Below are 18980 nucleotides of genomic sequence, written 5' to 3'. Positions count from 1 at the left end.
GGAAACAGAAGTGGTATGAACGGCTACCTCACAGAAAGATGGTGAGGATCAAATTAAGCATCTTGAAGGTGATTTTTAAACCACAGAGCATCATACAAACATAAAGGGTTGTTATAAGAAGGTTCAATTACAGTGAGGTTATACTATCTAACACTAAGGCCAACTATAATGAACTCCCTCATTCTCCCACAGTAGAAAGAGACCAAGTTAAGAATCAGACCTTGAGAGGTTAGTGTCTGGGTAGCCCTTATCCCAGCAAGCAACGACAAGCTAGTGATTCAAGCTAATTCAATGCAGCCTCAGTGGGATTGCTCTTTCCGGGTTCTGAGAGCAAAAGAAGTACTTACAGTATATTTTAGTTAAAAGATCAAAATGCAGGTTGGATGCACTAAAAAAATGCTTCTGATGTCAAGTCCACTTACAGTTGCTGTTACAAAAATCTGCCACCCAGGGCCACAAAAAAATCAACACAGCAGCATTATCCAGCAGTGCGGATATTGATGAACAGGAGTGTTGTCTCAAAAACAATCTTGAAGTTATAGTTGTACCTTAAAAGGGGAGGGGGCTGGGAGCCCACAGGCACCATGTTAATTACAAAAGAGGCCAGACTCATCCAACATAGAATTTGAAGAATTAACCATCTCTGATAAAAAGAATCAGTAAAGACAGAAAGGACTTAAAAATGTTCATAGACTTTAACTGACTAATGACACTTCAAGAACGCTAATAAAATGATCAGATGAGGAAAAATATTGATGCATAAAGTTGTTCATAATGTAGCTATTTCCCAATTTTAGCTTCAATAAATAATGGGTATTTGCTTTAAATATTATGCTATAGCCATACAATAAAAAAGTAAGTGTAAATAAAAATTATTTTAAATAATGTTTAATAATATTGGAAAATAGTCAAAGTGTAATCTTAGTAAAAAAATAAATAAATAAACACAGGATACAAAAAGTATGAATCGTCCAGGTGCAGTGGCTCATGCCTATAATCCTGGCACTTTGGGAGGCTGAGACGGGCAGATCACTTGAGTCCAGGAGTTCGAGACCAACCTGGCCAACAAGGTGAAACCCTGTCTCTACTAAAAATACAAAAATTAGCCAGGTGTTGTGGCAGGTGCCTGTAATCCCAGCTACTCGGGAGGCTGAGGCAGGGAGAATTGCTTGAACCTGGGAGGCGAAGGTTGCAGCGAGCCGAGATCGCACCACCGCACTCCAGCCTGGGTGACAGAGTGAGACTCCATCTCTAAAAAAATAAATAAATAAAAGTATGAATCAAACTGTGTGCATATTACTAAAAACAAGCAAATAAACAAAAATACTGAAAAGAAACGTGTTAAATATTAACAATGATTGATTTCTTGTTTGGGAAATTTTGAGTAATTTGTATTTATTTTTTATTTCCAAGGTTTCCACAACAAGCATATACTATTATTTTTAAGGTGAGGAGGCAAACAGTACAATGAAAGTACAATCCAATTTGCTATCAAGCTCCACACTCAAAAGAGTGCTTTGATGAACAGAGCCACAGATTAAACAAGATTTAGCCTGTTCATCTAACAGGTCACTGATCTGTAAAAATATCAGACGTTTTCAGATTTTTCAAATCACTTATTATTAAGCAACTAGTTGGAGTACAGCCAACTTAACTACACAAAGAACATGAGATGGCCCCATCCTCAGAAAAGCCCCTGGGGCGGGGCCCGGGTTTTCCTCTATTCACCTTTGTACTGCCAAAGCCTTGTGCCTGCAAGAGAGCAGGAGCTCAATAAGAACGTATTGAAAGAGTGAACACATACGGAAATAGGCTGCCTCACAATCACAGGTCAGCAGACATCAGCCTTTCATTCATACATACAATCATTCAAAAATGTATGAACCACTTACTATACATACATATGACTAGGCATGGACGGCCTTCAAGACATGCAATAACTGGTGATGGTCCTAATACATAAACAAATGAAGGACTTTATACAATAAGAAAGGTGTGGATAAAATGCTAAGGGAGTTCCTAAGCAGGAAGAACTTCTCCAGGTACGAAGTTCTTCTCCAGGTAGGAAGTTCAAAGATGTCTTCCTGGATGGAGGGGGATTTGAGCTGGGTTTTGAAGGTTGAGCAGAATTTGGGCATGAGTGAACAAAGTGGAGAGAGGGTATCACAAACTGATACATGAGCTAATGACATGAGCTAAGTCCTGAATGTGAAAATGTATATGGCTTACAGAACAAAAAAATGCTTCAATTTGGCCAGAGCACGGAGACAGAAGGGAAGCATGGAGGCAAGGCTGAAGTAATGCATTGGGACCGGGTTATGTGGGGAGAGTTTTGAATGTTAAGATTTGCTTTCTTCAGTAGATGAAGCAGAACTGTGGAAAGTCTTTGAGTGGGAAAGTGATCTGTTCAGAGAAATCTTTAAGAAGATGCTTGGGCAGTAATAGGTAAAATGGATGGGAAAAAAGAGAGGCAGGACCTGAAATAAGAATCTTCAGTGAACAGGCATGAACGTTTAACCGGAGAAGCAGCTGGAAACTCAGCTCTTAGTTTCTTCCATCGCCAGGATGGCTTCAGCTCTCAGCTGCCAGATTTCCTTTGAGATGCTAAGGACCAACTATTACACAAATGCTTAAACCCTGGGCTCAGCCACCAGCCCCTGTATCCCTTCTCCCTCTCAGAGGAAGCTGAATTGCTTTGCAAATATATGCAGATACATGCGAATAACAAAGCTATTAACATGTGCCCTAAGCCTCAAAGGGAAAGGTTTGCTTTGATCAAAGCTCATAATGGGATATATCCAAGGGGCAGAAAAACAATATCCTGCTCAGCCCAAACTGAGCTGAGGAAGGTTTAGACTCTGGAGCAGAAAGCCCTGCCTTAGTAACTGCTATTCAGCCAAATACTCAAGTGCACGGTGTTTCCCTTCTATAACCTCATTTCCTAAGGTTGAAATTATAAAAAAAAATCTTCCCTTTGCTCCATTTTATCACAGCTGCAAGTACTGATAGAAACGTGTGTGTGTGTGTGTGTGTGTGTGTGTGTGTGTTTAATCTGACCTTCTAAACTCTGCTTCTCAAAGTGTGGTCTATGGACAAGAGTATCTGCATCATCTGGGAGAGGGCTAGGAATGCAGAACCTCCAGCCAGACCCTAGTGCTAGTGAGTTGGAATCTGCATTTTAACAAGACGCCAGGTGAGCAATGCATATGCACATTATAATTTGAGGAGCACCAATCTAAATGACCTTAGCATCCATAATTAGGATTTCTTAAGGGCCAGGACCATCTCTTCTTACTCACCTTCATAATCCTCAGGCACAGTGTATGGCACATAACAGGTAATAAAAACAAGCCTTTGTTTCCTGTTCTGTAAATTGAGATAATAGCTATCTCAAAAGCTGTTGCATGGATTGAATGGAATATCAAATGTAAAGCATTCAAGCGCAATGCCTGGCACTTGGGTGGGGAGTGCCCAAAGTTTTTGAATTCCCCATCAAAACCAATTGTTGATCTGTGTACAAATAACAACACATGCATGTTGAGTGTTTGGTATTTTATAAATGTTTATCCCATCTAATCCCCATGCCAGCCAGCAGGAGTTGTCATCTGTGTTTCACGAGCCAGGAAACTAGGATCCAGAGAGGTTAAAGTGCAAAGTCCTAAAGCAGTAGGCAGAACTGGACTCTAAACCATGCCCCTTCCAATCCACCCTTCACTGTGTAGCCACCTGGCCCACAATGCACATGCCTAGCTAAAAAGTTATCTTTGTGTCCACACTACCTTCAGGGTGGAATCCAAGCTCTTTAGCACAACTTGGCATGGTGGGCATAAACTGGCAGGGTCGATAGGACAATTTTACAAGACTCAGGGAGCCTCTCATAGCCTGGCCCCTGCCTACTTCTCTGCCCTCAGCTCCCTCTTCCTGATCTGATCTTTCTCCTGTTTCAGGTCACATTTGTCAGTCCAAAGTCATTAGGACATTTCACAACTCCCTGAATTCACTCTGGTCCCTTTCTCTGGAATGGGCGTGCCTGGTGCCTTTGTGTTGGATAGCTTTATTTGTCCCTCCAGAACCACCTTCACCCTTCTCCATTCTGCCCTGTGCTCCTGGAGGCTGTTCTGAGTGGGATACAATATGGGTTCCCAGGTCCTCTGCTTTCCAGATGGATTTGTCAGGGGATTAAAGAGAAAGTGGACAGTGAGATCAGAGTATTTATTCCCTCAAGTCCTTCCTACAAAGTTTGCACAAGCTGGCTGTATTCCTCTACAGAAGATCCTTCTGTCTCAAGAAGCCCCTCACTACAGGACTCTCACTGTCTAGATTGTAATCAGTTCAGTGTCCTTTCATCCCACTTATCTGATACCAGCCTGGCTGCTATCAGATAAGCACCATACAACTTCACGGTTCCTTATGGTTTCCTTATGCCCTCATCTTTGGAAATAAATCTTCTATCACTTACCCTGTTTTGAATGTGCTGTTTCCTATCGGGAACATGACTAAAATATTCTTTATCCAGCAAATTCCTATGCATCCTTCAAAACTCAATCAAAGGGCCACTTTGTGTTTCCCTCTCACAATATTTCTGATACAATACTACTAGTGTTCAAGTTCTCATCTGACTTCTTCAAGGGTAGTGATACTATTTTTACTGTACTTTACAGCTCTAGCATTTAGAAAGTACTGTATAAATATTTGTTGAGTAGATTAATTAAGAGTGACATTAAATTTTCCTAAGCATACTATTCTACCTTTTGAAGATGAACAAAATTTCTGCTGATATTTTTTATAAACAAGGCATTGTTCCTCTACACTTAGAATCATCTTTTTTTCTAGGTTATCTAAATTGCACCTATTCCAGTTACACTAGGACACATAGTCACCCTGATTATAACCCATGCATAGTGCTATGATATCCAGGGATGAAGTGAAATTTGAGGACTCTAAATTTGCTGAAAGGAGTGGCGAGAGTTGTAATTCTAGAACGGCCACCAGTGATCTTGCCACCTGGTATTTGTGTCGTGACATAATCTGCCTACTCTTGATTGTAGTGACTTGCTTCAAACAAATAGAATACAGCAAAAATGACAGGATGTTGCTTCAGCAATTATTATCTTGTTAGTTAGAAAAGAGCATATGACTTCTGTTTCACTAGCAGTCACTCTCTCACTCTCCGGCTCTCTTGCTCGCTTGCTCTGATAAAGCTGGTTACCATATTTGAACTGCCCCTACGAAGAGGTCTTTGTGCTAAAGAACTGAGGGAAACCTCTAGCCAACAGCCAGAGGAACCGAGCCTTCAGTCCAAATGCCTGCCAGGAGTGGAACTCTCCCAATAACAAGGGATCTTGAAAGAGGATTCTGCCCCAGGCAGACTGTGGGATAACTGCAGCCCCGACTAATATTGCAGCCTGAGCCAGAGGCTCCAGGTAAGTTCACTCCAGATTCCTGACTTACAGAAATTGTGAGATACCAAATGTTGTCACTTTAAGTCATGAAGTTTTGGGGTAACTTGCTGTGCAATAATAGATAACAAATACAGATGTTTCTCTAAATATCAGTAACCTGTTTCTGGTTCCAGTCTGCCAGATCGTGTAGAAGGTGAGTTCGAATCGGAAAATCAGAAAGGAAACAAAAAAGGATCAAATATTTCTAGGTTATAGTTCTAGTAGCAGTTAGCTCAGAAATGATTTCTTCCCATCCCAAAAGAGAAATGCAATGGGAATTACTCTGTCTCACTGATCTGAGTCTTCCTGGTCCTTAGGGCTTTTTGGCTAAAAGTCAATTTGGTTTTGCAGCCACCTACCCTCTTCCCCCTTCTAAAATCCAAAAAGAATGAAAACCAAGGTTGTCACTTACTGAGCATGATGGATTATCTGCAAAACGGCCATCAACGATTCCTTCCATCCATGTATGTGCATGCTGCTTCTCCTCTCAAGTGGGAGAGGCTACTTCTCTTCCCCTCGAACCTGTGTCTTGTTTTGACCAATAGAATGTAGCAGAAGTAACACCCTGTGAAGGCCCGATCTAGGTCTTTAGACTTTGGTGGAATTTATTTTTGCACTCTTGGGAGCTCTGAGACACCATGTTAAGAATTCTGATCCCCTGCTGAAGAGAAAGCCCATGTGGAGAGAAACAGGCTGCTGGAGGTGAGATACTACAGTGAGCGACAGAAAGGCAGAAAGAGAGAGCAAGCCCAGCCAACACCTAGTAGTTCTTGCCACCCCAGCTGCAGCACCAGCCAAGTGAAAGAAGCTATTTTAGATCCTCCAAGCCCAGGTGAGCTACCCCAAACACCACCACCTGGAACAATAAGAGCTATGCCCAACGGGCCCTCCCTTAATTGCAGAATCACAAGCAGATAAACAGTTTTTTGCTGTAAAGCCACTAACTGTTAGGGCAATTTGTTACCCAGCAATGGACGACCAAACTCCAGGGAACTAAGATGTCATCAGGCAGTTAGCTAGGCTTTTCACCTGTACTCCATTACAATCCTTACAACACCAGCTACGTGGAATGAATATTACCACCCCATTGCAGATGAGGAAACTGAGGCCCAAAGAGGATAGGTAATTTATACAATGTCACACAAATAGCAAATGCATCAGAATTCACATCCAAATTGTTTATTAATCTAAAACATGTGTCCTTCACAAGAAACACTAAGATAGCAAGATAGTGCATGGTTCAGGGCCATGACTGGAGACTATGTAGTCTAAGAGAATGGCTCCCCCTGGAGTTGTGAGATGTACAATCAAAGGCAGCATCAGCCCAGGACTGGCAGGATAAAAGAAAAGCCAGCTGTAAACAACCCCCGGCCTATGGGGAGACTTGAGGTCTATTCTCCAGGAGCCTAAGGAAAACTGCAGCTTTGGGAAAAACCCGAGATAGGGCACTTTCACTATCTCAGCTTGAAGGGCTGCTTACAGATAGACCTTTGGTTCTTTGACTTCAAATTGTGTCTCATGATCAGGAAGATGCACATCTGTATACGGTTGATGTTAAATAGGAGCTTGATTTAATTGGTTGTCTCCAAACCCCACTTAGCCTGGGGTGGGGCTATAGGAATGAGGGAAAAAAAAGTCACTAACAGGATAGCATGGTAAGTGAGATGGTCGGGAAACCAGGGTAGGAAGTTGTTTGTGTAGCCTGCAGGTCCTCTAATAGTAATAATAGCATTTACTAAAGTGCTTAGCCTGTGCCAGGGACTGATCTAAGCTCTATTGTATTAATTCATTTGCTCTTCACAATGACTCCATGAATGTGGAACAATTATTAGCCCTCCTTTACAGAAGATGAAACTGAGGCACGTCTAGGTTAACAACTTGCCCAAGGTCATGCTGGCAGTTGGTAATAAGGGAGAGCCCAGGGCCCGTGGGTTCTGCACTTGGAATAGCAATGATACAGCTGGTTGAGCGTGCCCTGCCACTCTGGGCTGCCCACAGGGAGATCTAGCTCTCCTCTTTCTGTGAGCTTATTGGAGGCTAAGTTCTAGTTCTTATAGTCGCCACTAAATGGGACCAGCTGTTTCATTAACTACTTTATCACAATCCACCAAAGGCCTTTATTCAAAAGTCAAATTAATACTTTTATCATCATAACAGTAGTATTGCAATTCTAGACCTGCAGCCTTCTACTAATTTTTTTCAAGAGTCTGTGGTAGTAAAGCCCAGCATATGATAAAACAGTCTATAATACAGCTAAATACAGTCTATAATACAGCTATAATACAGTCTATAATACAGTCTATAATACAGATAAAACAGCCAAAATACAGTGAGAGTGGAGGCAGAGGCAGAGAGGGAGCAGCAGGTGACAGAGATGGAGAGGTAGGTAGAGGCCAGACATGTGGAGACTTGGAAGACCCTGTAGGGAGGTTAGAGTTTTATTCAAGTATTAAGAGAGGCTATTTGTGGCAAGAAGCCTAGATTATCTTCTTCTCCCTAGATACACAGATGGATTACATTTCCCAACTTCTCTTGCAGTTGTGTATGGCCATGTGCCTGCCTTGCATTGGTTAAGGGATCAATCATTAGTTGACTTCTAGTCAATGGAATATGATTCTGAGCATGGCCCATTTAAGCTTCCCTTGCCTGCTCCTTCCCACTAGAATGAAGACCCTAGGATGCCTTTGTGTAGCTGTTGCTGTCAGTACTCCTCCCATCTTCCCTTAGACCGCTATCATTTTCCTGCACACTGACTCCAGGTGTTCTCTCTCCCCCAAAGGCTAGCACCTGCATCCCCTTATCAGAATGCACTCAGGGTATCAGAACCCCCTTTGCCTGCACACACAGATTTCTAGAGGCACCTGGGAAGGTATTTCTCCTTAGAGGCAGACCTTAACCAATGCATGGCAGGCATGAGCTTAAATGCTCTTACTCCCTTTTTCTGATGAGGATAGCTCTGAGGTGTGGTCTATGCTGTCTCCAGATCTTCCCTTATGGCAGGGGTCCCCAACCCCTGGGCTGTGGATGAATACTAGTCTGTGGCCAGTTAGGAACTGGGCTGCACAGCAGGAGATGAGTGGCAGCTGAGCATTACCACCTGAGCTCTGCCTCCTGTTAGATCAGCAGTGGCATTAGATTCTTACAGGAGTGGGAACTCCATTGTGAACTGTGCATGTGAGGAATCTAGGTTGCATGCTCCTTATGAGAATTTGATGCCTGATTGAGATTGATCTGAGGTGGAACAGTTTCATCCCAAAACCATCCCCACCCTTCCACCCCCACCCTGCTCCATGGAAAAACTGTCTTCCACAAAACCAGTCCCTGGTGCCAAAAAAGGTTGGGGACTGCTGCCTTATGGGATTAGGCTAAAGTTACCTCTGTGGGGCTTTAGTTGGTATCACACCCTTGCTTACCTTCCTTCCTTTCCTCACCCCACTCTACTTCTGTGCAGTTTTTCCTGGGAAAGCTTCCTAATAGATCACGTTCATATCAGTCTCAGTTTCAGGGTCAGCTTCCAGGAAATCTGACTTGGGATGGTTTTTAAACTAGGTGTTAATGGCCCTGAATGACTCCTTAGAGAGAGGAGACCCAAATGAACCAAAATGAGGAGACCCATGAAAATATTCTTGTAAAAGTATAGGAGACAGTTGATGTGGCTTCTCAGACTTAGGTGGAGGGAGTTGAGTATGGGCATTCCAGGACACATTTTGGGTGGAAAGGAGAAAACTTGATAATGGATTGGATGTGGGGATGGAAGAGTGGAAGGAATTCAGCTTGACTCTTTGGTTCTGGATTGGCGACTAAACAGCCTCCACACAACGTACAGATCACCTTGTTATCTAGGTACTTGATTAGAAAACAAACCTGTAGTACTATCTTGGTTCCTGTCACATAATTTCTCTTGCCTTTTTTAAAGGAAAGAGAAAAGGAACCATTTGTGAATCAGCGGTTACCAACTGAGCACTCAGCCATGACCGTGGTTCTTCACCAGGGCTTCCTCTCACCTGGGTTTAATAAGCTCCTTTTTTACCAAATCCACAGCATGCAACTGGCACTTAAAGAGAGACCTGCCCTGATGGGGTGTTATTGGGGCCAGGATTTAAAAACTGCAGGTGAAACAGAGCCCTTCCATTCTGGGAGAGCAAGCCTCACATCAGGTCTTCAGGGTAGTGCAAGGTTGATTAACACAAAGGAAGGTCCCTGCTCCCAATGAAGCAATGCCCAGCTGCAATGATGAGTCATAACACCCTTCCCTGCAAAGCTTAATACATGTAGAAAGTTAAATATGTGCTATGAATAATATCAAAAGACCAAAGACACTTCAAAGCTTAATTTCAGTGTCTCCAATTCCCCACCCCCCAGTGGAGACCATCATATGTACGTTCGGGTCTTAATTTCTTACTGGCCATCCCACCCTCCTTGCCTTCCCTAGGGAGCCTCCACAGCCCACACTGCCCCCCACACCAACCCCACTAAGCCCCGACTCTGTTAACTATGTCTCTTTAGTTTCTGTATTTCTGATGCTTTGATGTCTGGGGCCTTGCTGTTACTGCAGACTGCTACTCCATTCCCAGGCTTAGCTAATTCCTAGAGATAGTAACAAACTCTCAGGAGCTCACCTTTCAAATGCTAACCAATCTCTCTAGAATCCATACCCCCAACCACCTCCTTTATCTACTCTAGCCCATTTATTCACTTGCCCCTATACCTGAGCCAGGAACCAGACAGTGGGGACAGCCTCTATTCCCCAGAGCCTGCTAAATTATCTAAACCAGCCAAACTGCCTCACCTGTTCCTTCCCACAGAAACCACAATAAAGGCTCTTTATCAGGGTCCTGCCTTCCCTCTACCTCCTGAGCAATCCTGGTGCCTTGAGTGTGCACCCTCACAAGGCATGGCACTTTGTCTTGGGGTCTGTGAGTGTAACAAGCTATCTTTTCAATGGGAGTCATCTCCTGATCTGTTGGCCTTGCCATACCAAAATAATAACAAAACCTATATTTGAAAATACTTGACCCCCCTCTCAGAGCCTTCTGTTCCATCCCCAGTCCCCCACATTCTTTTTCAGCCTACAGGAGTTTGACATCTGAGACTTTGGCCTCTCCCCAAGTCCTTGCACCTGGAGCCAGTAAGAGGCAGTGTGGCCCAGTAGTGAAGAGTACAGGGGTCAGAATGCCTGGGCCACCTAGAAAAGATTTCCTCACCTTTTTCTGTCCCATCTTTCTCTTCTTTCTACGGGGATAATAAAAGTACCCATCTTAATAATTTATTGTCGAGGTTGAATAAAACAATAAATATGAAGTGCTTACAAAAGTGCTTGGCACATGGGAAGATTTCAATAACTATTAGTTATCAATATTATCCATTATTGTTAGGAAGCAAAGAGGAACAGTGCTAGCAAAACTAGCAAAAAAATATATAAAATTTTACCTATTGCTTCACCAGTGCTTTCCACACACATAGAATAAGGGGTGGGCAGCAGGGAGGAATGATTGCATATTCATAAGCATCTCCAACCAAATTAATTGATAGGGCACGATAGTAATAAAAGGAATTAATTTCCATTTTAATAACTTCACATGCTACATGTTAAGTATAGGTCCATATTACCAGAGGTCACCCAATTCCCCTTTGCATCTGTTCCATGTTGATTATGATGTCAGGAAAGCAAAAGTTAAATCCCTTTTTAAGGAAGAAAAAAAATCTAATTTAATAACATTGCAATCCTGTTGAAAGCATGATTAAATCTTAATAAGAGTGGAAGGATGTTGTGTTTCATGTGTATCCCTCTTGAAGCCCTGGCAACTTGTTCAGGGATATAGACGGGGTTGTCAAAGGACTTCACAGCCCAACCCTGGTCTCATCTGCTGGCATCCAAGACGCAGCAGAAATCTCTGATGGTGCTGACACTTCTATTTTCACTTTTCTCATCCTGGTGTTTTTTCTTATTAAAGCAGTTTGATTCTGTAATTTCTACCAGTACAGATAAAAATAAAATGACTCCCAACTTTTATTTTGACCTTATAAAACTGTGTAATTGGTTCAGAACCTTCAGGCTAAATGAGTTTCCTGCGGATTGAGAACATCGGAAGAGGAATCATAGAGTTAAAAATATACCACATGTGTAAATAGAATTAGCTCATAATATTCTATTTGAATGTACAGAAACTGCAGTCTAATGTCAATCTCATGAAAGCTTAGTTTCTGATGTATTCATATTTTTTCTCTTCAAAATAAACATAACAGCACAAAGTGCAACAAAAGGCATCCACCTCAATTCTCTCTTCTTTTCCTGAACCTCACAACTCTCAGAGAGTCCTAATTAACTACAGAATTGTGTTCAACCTCCTAAAGGTTGCACCTGGGACCCCGGGCACTGGCTCTTGCTGAACTCCCCAACCTCACCTGTTCCAACTTCATCAGACCTATGCATCACCCCCTGGATACATTACAGTTCCGTAAACAGCTACACTGGTCTCTAGCTCTGCATCTTTGCACGTGCTTTGCTGCCTATCTGAAACATACTCTCCTAATAATCTTTTTTCCAAACCCCACTCCTTCTTAAGAGTTAGTTCCAGTGTCTCCTCATCTGTGAAGCCTTTAAAGTCTTCCTATTGAGCAGACCCAGGAACCCAGGCCCTCTGAGCTCTCACATAATCTTATGCAAGCCTGCATATTACAGTTGTCAAATTATTGCGCTATATTGCAACGACTGGCTTACTTGTCTCTCATCTCTCCTAGGCTGAGATTATTGACGCTGGAGCCACATCTTTTCATCTCTGTGTTTCTGGAAATAGCATCTAGAAAAACACTTGGAATATACTAGGCCCTCAGCATATGATTGTGGGCTGTCTCATAAGAGCCAGACTTATACAGTGTGTATTGTGTTTCAGGCACAACTCTGAGCATTAATGTCTATATACTCTCATTTAAAAACCCTGGCACCTAGGATCCTCTCATTACCATCTCTGTGTTACAGTTGCAGAACCTAGAACATTGTGGGGTAGAGTAACCTGCCTAAGCTCACACAGCTAACAAGTGTCAAGAGTACACAGTGGAGATTCCAAGTCAGTCTGGCTGCAGACTGCAGATGCTTAAACGCTACCACACACCACCCTCAAAGAAGGGCCTCCTTGACAATGCCTTGGGCTTGGCAGCTCAAATTCCTCTAGCAAGCTAGAATTGGCATTGGCTTCCTGTGTGCTCTAGACTATGAAGGATTACGAGGCTGCATCAGGACTGGCTGAGAAAGAATGCTTTGATCAACTAGCCACTCCCAGAGTCAGAACCACAAAATAGTACCAATCCCTGATTGCTGGGTGATAGGCCATGCATACCTGCTAAGAAAGGGCTTATCCCCAACACCAACCTCCCAGTTTAAGTGTCTGCATGGTTTGGACTTTGGATGATTCATAAATAGTAGAAGCCACAAATATCCATCCTTATCTACCAAGTCTCCTCCTTATTAAATGTCTCTGGCCAGGTCAGCTCCATTCTGGGAATAATTTTGCTTATTAAACTAGAGCCCTGTCTCAGGTGGCTGGCTGTTGGGTTAAAGAGCAAAGGAAACGAATAAAAGCAAATAGCCATGCACAAAGAGGATCTGGCTTATTTAATGTACTTACTTCTGACAAACTCACAGCTGGATTTCTTATCTGTGGAAGCAAGTTCCTACTGAACCTTCTGAAGCAGGTATGATTTAAAGACAATTTTTTAATGGTACCACATTTTAATAAATAGAGGCTTTAAAACTGTTTAGTTTTACTTCTCTTTTTGAACCTCCAACTTTTAGGATATTCAACAAACATTTATTTGATATCTACTGTGTATCAGACACTGTTAGACACTAGGAACATAGCAATGAATAAAAGTAACAACAACAAACCCCCAGAGCTGCCAGTTATTAAGTTTCTACTACATGCCAGCCTTTCAAGCAGGTTGTACACACCCAAAACTACACATACTGAGCGATAGTTCCATACTGGCAATATATGCAGGGCGCATTGAAAACACAAAGGAAAAGGAGGGAGGTGGGGGCAGGGTGAAATCCCCTTAGGAAGAAATAGATAATGCTTGGGACAGAAGTTGGGAAAGGATACTCTAGGGGAGACAGCATGTGCAAAGACTATTCGCATGGAAGCATAAAAGAGCATAGTCAGTATTTCAACACATCTGAAACTCAGAGTTCAAGGCAGGGAGTACTGAGAGACTTAGGAAGGAGCAAAGATATTAGAGGAGCTTAGATTTATCTTGAAGGCAAGGGGCACCACAGACAGATATTAAGTGAGGCGGAGGGGAGGCATTATAATAATCAGATTTGCATTTCAAAATGAGCCGTCCATTTACTACACTGTGGGGTGATGGATTGGAGCCAGGAGAAGCTAGAGGTAAAAATTCTAAGAGCAAAGGTGTTGCATGCTAATAGCTGAAATGTGGTGTGTAACATCAGTAGGAAAGTTTATCCATCAAATTCAGTACAAAGGAGTGTATAAAGGAAATACATGCAGATCAAATGTCCTGACAGTATATTCCAGAAGGAATGAATCACCAAAATGTTAATGTATAGCCGCTGTGCTGCTCTTTCCAAACTGTTAACACAAGGTAGTAAGAAGACAGATAAGAGACCAAAATTCTCTGTCCCTTTTGAGCCGATCTTGTTAGTGGCATTTGCTCCATCTATGTACTAATTTCTTTATCAACATGAAAGGTACATCACAGTGCCTACATAAATGGGTCAAGTAATATAATTTCATATTAGAAAACGAATGCCTTTAGGTACTATAAAAAACAATTTGGATAATATATTTCTTTCACTTCTAGTAGAATTTCAAGTTTAAAAAAAGGAGTTGGCAGAAACTTCAGAGACAGTCTAGCCCAAACCCTTCAATACATGGATCGATACCTTTACCTCTTCTATTTCCACTGCTTGTAGTGCTTTTTCAATCTGATCCATCTGACAAAACTCTTTTCACCCATGACCCATGATGTCCCCACAGTCACTCCTACTCTAAAGCCTTCCGTGAATCTCACAAAATTAATACTCACTTCCTCTTTGGAGCTCTGGGAGTAGTAGTTAATGTCTGGATTTTCTTTTCTCATCTATAAAATGAGATCACTATTGTGCCATGAAATGAATACTTGACAGAGTCAAACAGAGAGGATAATCACAACCCACATTTTTTTTTTTTTTAAGACGGAGTCTTGCTCTGTCACCCAGGCTCAAGTGCAGTGGCACGATCTCGGCTCACTGCAACCTCCATCTCCCAGGTTCAAGCGATTCTCCTGCCTCAGCCTCCCGGGTAGCTGGGATTATAGGCACACACCACTAAGTTTGGCCAATTTATGTATTCTTAGTAGAGATGGGGTTTCACCATGTTGGCCAGGCTGGTCTTGAACTCTTGACCTCGTGATCCGCCTGCCTTGGCCTCTCAAAGTGCTGGGATTACAGATGTAAGCCACTGTGCTCGCCACAACTTAACTACTTTATAGCATTGTAGATGTGTCAATTACCTGTATATTTAATCTCAGATCCCTCTGTCCTTCTTTGAAAAATTTGCAGGAAACAACATTTCCTTAGCTTCCTTCTTTTTGAGTTTCTGAGTATGTATTACTAATTTGAGGCTGTGGTAAGTTGGAGACCAGAAGGAGGGAAGAGGGACAGGGTATTTTTACCCTTGGATTTCGTGGTTTGTGATTGCATCTCCAGAAATGGTAGCATTTCCTCCAGGGCTTCTCTGTGCTTCTAGCTTCTGAAGGTGACCCTGGTCTCTGGGATTTGGTGGTACCACCTTTTTTCCCTATTCCTCTAGCCTAGGGGTTACAGTGGCTTCCTCGTACTGCTGCTCTCTGACTTGTCTGAATATCCTTTTTTCGCTTCTTAGCTCTTCCATCTTGTATGCGACCATCTCCTTTATTGAATCTTTCCTGTTTGAAATACCTAGACAGCTTTATGTTTTCTGAGTGTCTCTTGTTATATCAGACAAAGAGAAAAGGAGAGGAGAAAGAACTAATATAATTATTGACAATGTACTGCATATCAGGCTTTTACTCTGGGTATTGAATTCATAATTTCACTATAGCATAGTGGTTAAGGTTACAAAGGTTGTCAGAGAGACCAGACTTCAGATCCCAGTTCTGACACGAACTAACTCAGTCTTACCCTGTTTCAACATCTGTCGATTAGGGATAAGAGTAATATTTACATGTAGAGTTCAGAGGATTCAGAATCATATGTATAAAAGCACTTATCACAGAACCCAATACATAGTACTCAATGTTAGTTATTAATAACAAATATATAATAATAATCTGAACAAACCTATAAGGCTGGTATTATTAATATTCCTCATGACATGTGAGAAAACCACGATTCATAGAAATGAAGTAATATGCCCAAGGTCACATAGCTAATACAGGGATGCTAGGCTTAGAACTCTGACTAGAAAATCTGTTTTTTTCTACTATACAGAATGGGCTTACAGATGAAAACATACAATTGGAATCTATATAAATATTATAGTTTATGAATATAAAGCTTAAATTATCTGGCTCCCTAATTAATTGCATTGTTGTTAGGAGCAGAATTTGAGAGGATCCTGAACCCTGACAAACCCTATCCTGCAGGCCGGCCGACAGCACTGCAAGGACAGCAGGTTGGTCAGGGCTGGCAGCGGGAAGCACTTGCCACTGGGAGGCCACAACCCCACTCCGACGGGTCTGCTGGCAGGGGCTGTGGAGTGGGCCTCACCTACTCATTACTGCCATACCAAGGGGGTAAGGGCTAATGGACTGCTGGTCCAGGGGGACGGTCTGTAGCTTCGCGCAGCTCTCTCCACAGCATCCAGGCCTGAACCTGTGACCCCAACTCCGCGAGCAGGGCCATTACCCACTCTTGAGACTGCCGGCATTAAGATCCTCTCATTACTGGCCATGCAGATTGTTCCCGGCGATAATGAGGTGGCAAGAGAAGAAACCATCCTGGGGGAACTTCTGAGAGCCAAGCCTTCGACAGTAGATGAATTCCTAACCTGCCGTTTTAAAAACTGTCTCTCCAAATTGCTAGGAATATTTTTTTCCAGGGAAGCTTTGACCCTACTCTTTATCTTTCTTTTTAGACTATGTGCTGAAAGAGGTAGAAATCCATACTCACTCACCCCTTTCTTCCCTTGCATCTTTGTTTTCATCTCCATCCTTCTCTTGCCTCCTTTCTCTCCCTTTTTGCCTCTTTTCCCTTCTTCCCCTTTGTTCCTTCTCTTTTTTCCATTTATTCTCCTATCCTTTCACACAGCATAGAGATGCAAGCTTTGGAACAAAATACATTATGGGTCCAAATTGCAGCTCTGCTCCCTGGTAATTAGGGATTTGGGCAAGATTATCAATTTTTTTTTTTTTTTTTTTTTTTGGAGCCTCTGTTATTTATCTGAAAATGGAGACTAAAATTTTCAGGGTTTTAAGGTTATTAAATGACCTTATTTATAGAAAGAGGCCTGTTAAGGTATATGGGCACATAACTGGCACAGAATAAACGCAGGTACCTTCTTGTATTCGGCAAGGCTTTATTGAGTTAAGTCCATGATATATGTAAAGTCCTGTGGTAGATACCAGAGACAGAGTAAGTTTTGGTTTCTTCTGTTAAGTAAGTTTTCCATTTTCATACTGAAGAAAAGCCTGGGAATTCTGGATTTTCTTAAACTAAATAAAGATAAATATTTTTCCTAGTGTATATCAAATATCCAATTGGCTATAACTAACTTCTTTTCTCAAAGCTAAGCAAACTGAGGCAAAGGACATCACGGCAATTGAAATGTTCATATCATCCAAATCATTTACTTGGGTGACATCTTGTCCCTCCCATAGAACACATTTACATAAAGAAGAACTTCTTTTTTTGTTGTTGATTTTATTTTCTGTTAATTTTTTTTTTCGAAGGTAGGATTATGAACTACTTTAAGGTCCTCTGAAACTAGGAAGGATGTGAGTAAAGTACAATGTCATATCATTATTTTTATTTGCATTTTTTAAATTACTAAAGAGGTTGAACACATTTCCACATTAGTTTCAAGGTACTTAGCTAGAACTTGTTTTACAATTTTAATTGGTTACTGTCCATCTGGTATCTTCTCTACTATGCCATGAGCTTCCAGAGAACAGAGCCTGAGCAGCACTTGTCTTGGTATCCTTTGTGTGGTGCAGTAAACAAAGCATCTCACACAGACTGGATGCTGTAGAACAGAGCTCCTGCCATGTGCCAGCCACTGGTGCTGGGGATAGAGGGATGGGAGCTCTCAGAGGTACACTCTAAGTCCAGGGATACCTACAATTTCTGGGCCACTCACTGAGTGGAGAAGAACTGATTTTGTTTGAAACTGAAGTTCAAAGCCCAGCTGTGCCACTTACTGGTTGTGTGACCTTGGGCAAAGTTGCTTCATCTCTTTGAGCCTCAGTTTCTTTAGCTGTAAAATAAGGACAAGCTCCAAGATCCCTCCAAATTCTTATCATGACATGATATTTGTATAATATATACATAGCCTGAAAATGAGATTCAAACTTTAGTTATTTTGGAAATTCTGTTTTATTATGCCATGGATTGTGTCAAGCAGTTTCACCCAAAAGAAATTTAGCATGGGCTATGAATGCAAGCCACATATGTCACCTTAAATTTGCCACTTAGCCACATTTAAGTAAAATAAAAAAACAGGTGAAATGAATTTTAATAATATATTTTCTTTAATCCAATATATCTAAACTGTTATCTTTCAACATATCCAAACTGTTATCATTTCAACAAGTGGCACTAGCCACATTTCAGGTGCCCAATAGCCACGTGTGGTTGGACAGTGTGGTGTGAAGTGTGGCACCAGGGAGGTGGGCCTTCGCTGCTGCTGCTGCCCTCTGGTGGATGTACAGGTGAATGGCATCTCACAAATGAGGGGTGTGGGTGCAATGAAGCCATCAGCCCCTGTGTCCTACTAATCTTTATCATAGCCCCTTCACTCCTCTCATTGAAAGCATAGATACTAATTTTGATTTTTTTAACCCATTCGCTTGTTTATGGTTAAAGAGCCACCTCTCATTCACTAGTCAAAGTAATCACATTGAATTACAGCAGAGTAGAATAAATGAAAGATCTTCACGCAATTCCATACATGTGAGAAATATGGGCTCTTCTACTGACACTCTCTCAGGCCAGGAACTTAACTAGATCATCTGTCTGCCTGAGTTGAAAGTCCAGTCAACAACTGTTTATCTGGCATCCAAGAAAAAGGAAACATAAATAACCTGAACTATTTTTTTTAAGGCATTTATTCAGCGTCACAATCAGACTATTACATTTAGCAATCAACAGCATGGGTACAAAAAAAAATCTACATTAAAACCCTTTGTTGGAATGCTTTACACTTTCCACAGAACAGAAACTAAAATAACCTGTTATACAATTAGTCACAAATATAGTCCTCAAGTTTTTTGCCCATACACATGAGTATTTGTCTAAAACATGTCTTCTTTGTAGCAGCTAGGCCCTGCCAGCACTGTGTTTGG

At 41.9% G+C, this 18980-nt stretch overlaps 1 protein-coding gene across 6 annotated transcripts in view; it reads right to left on the bottom strand.

The window, feature by feature from the left end:
- The window catches only part of DAB1 (DAB adaptor protein 1), a 1250774-nt gene that overhangs the window by 1036385 nt on the left and 195409 nt on the right, over positions 1 to 18980 (bottom strand). The gene's annotated exons all lie outside the window — the stretch shown is intronic.

This window comes from Pan paniscus, chromosome 1, assembly GCF_029289425.2.
Source record: "Pan paniscus chromosome 1, NHGRI_mPanPan1-v2.0_pri, whole genome shotgun sequence".
NCBI classification, from domain to species: domain Eukaryota; kingdom Metazoa; phylum Chordata; class Mammalia; order Primates; family Hominidae; genus Pan; species Pan paniscus.
Note: the sequence above shows the minus strand (reverse complement) of the source record. Positions and strands in the feature narration are given on the sequence as shown.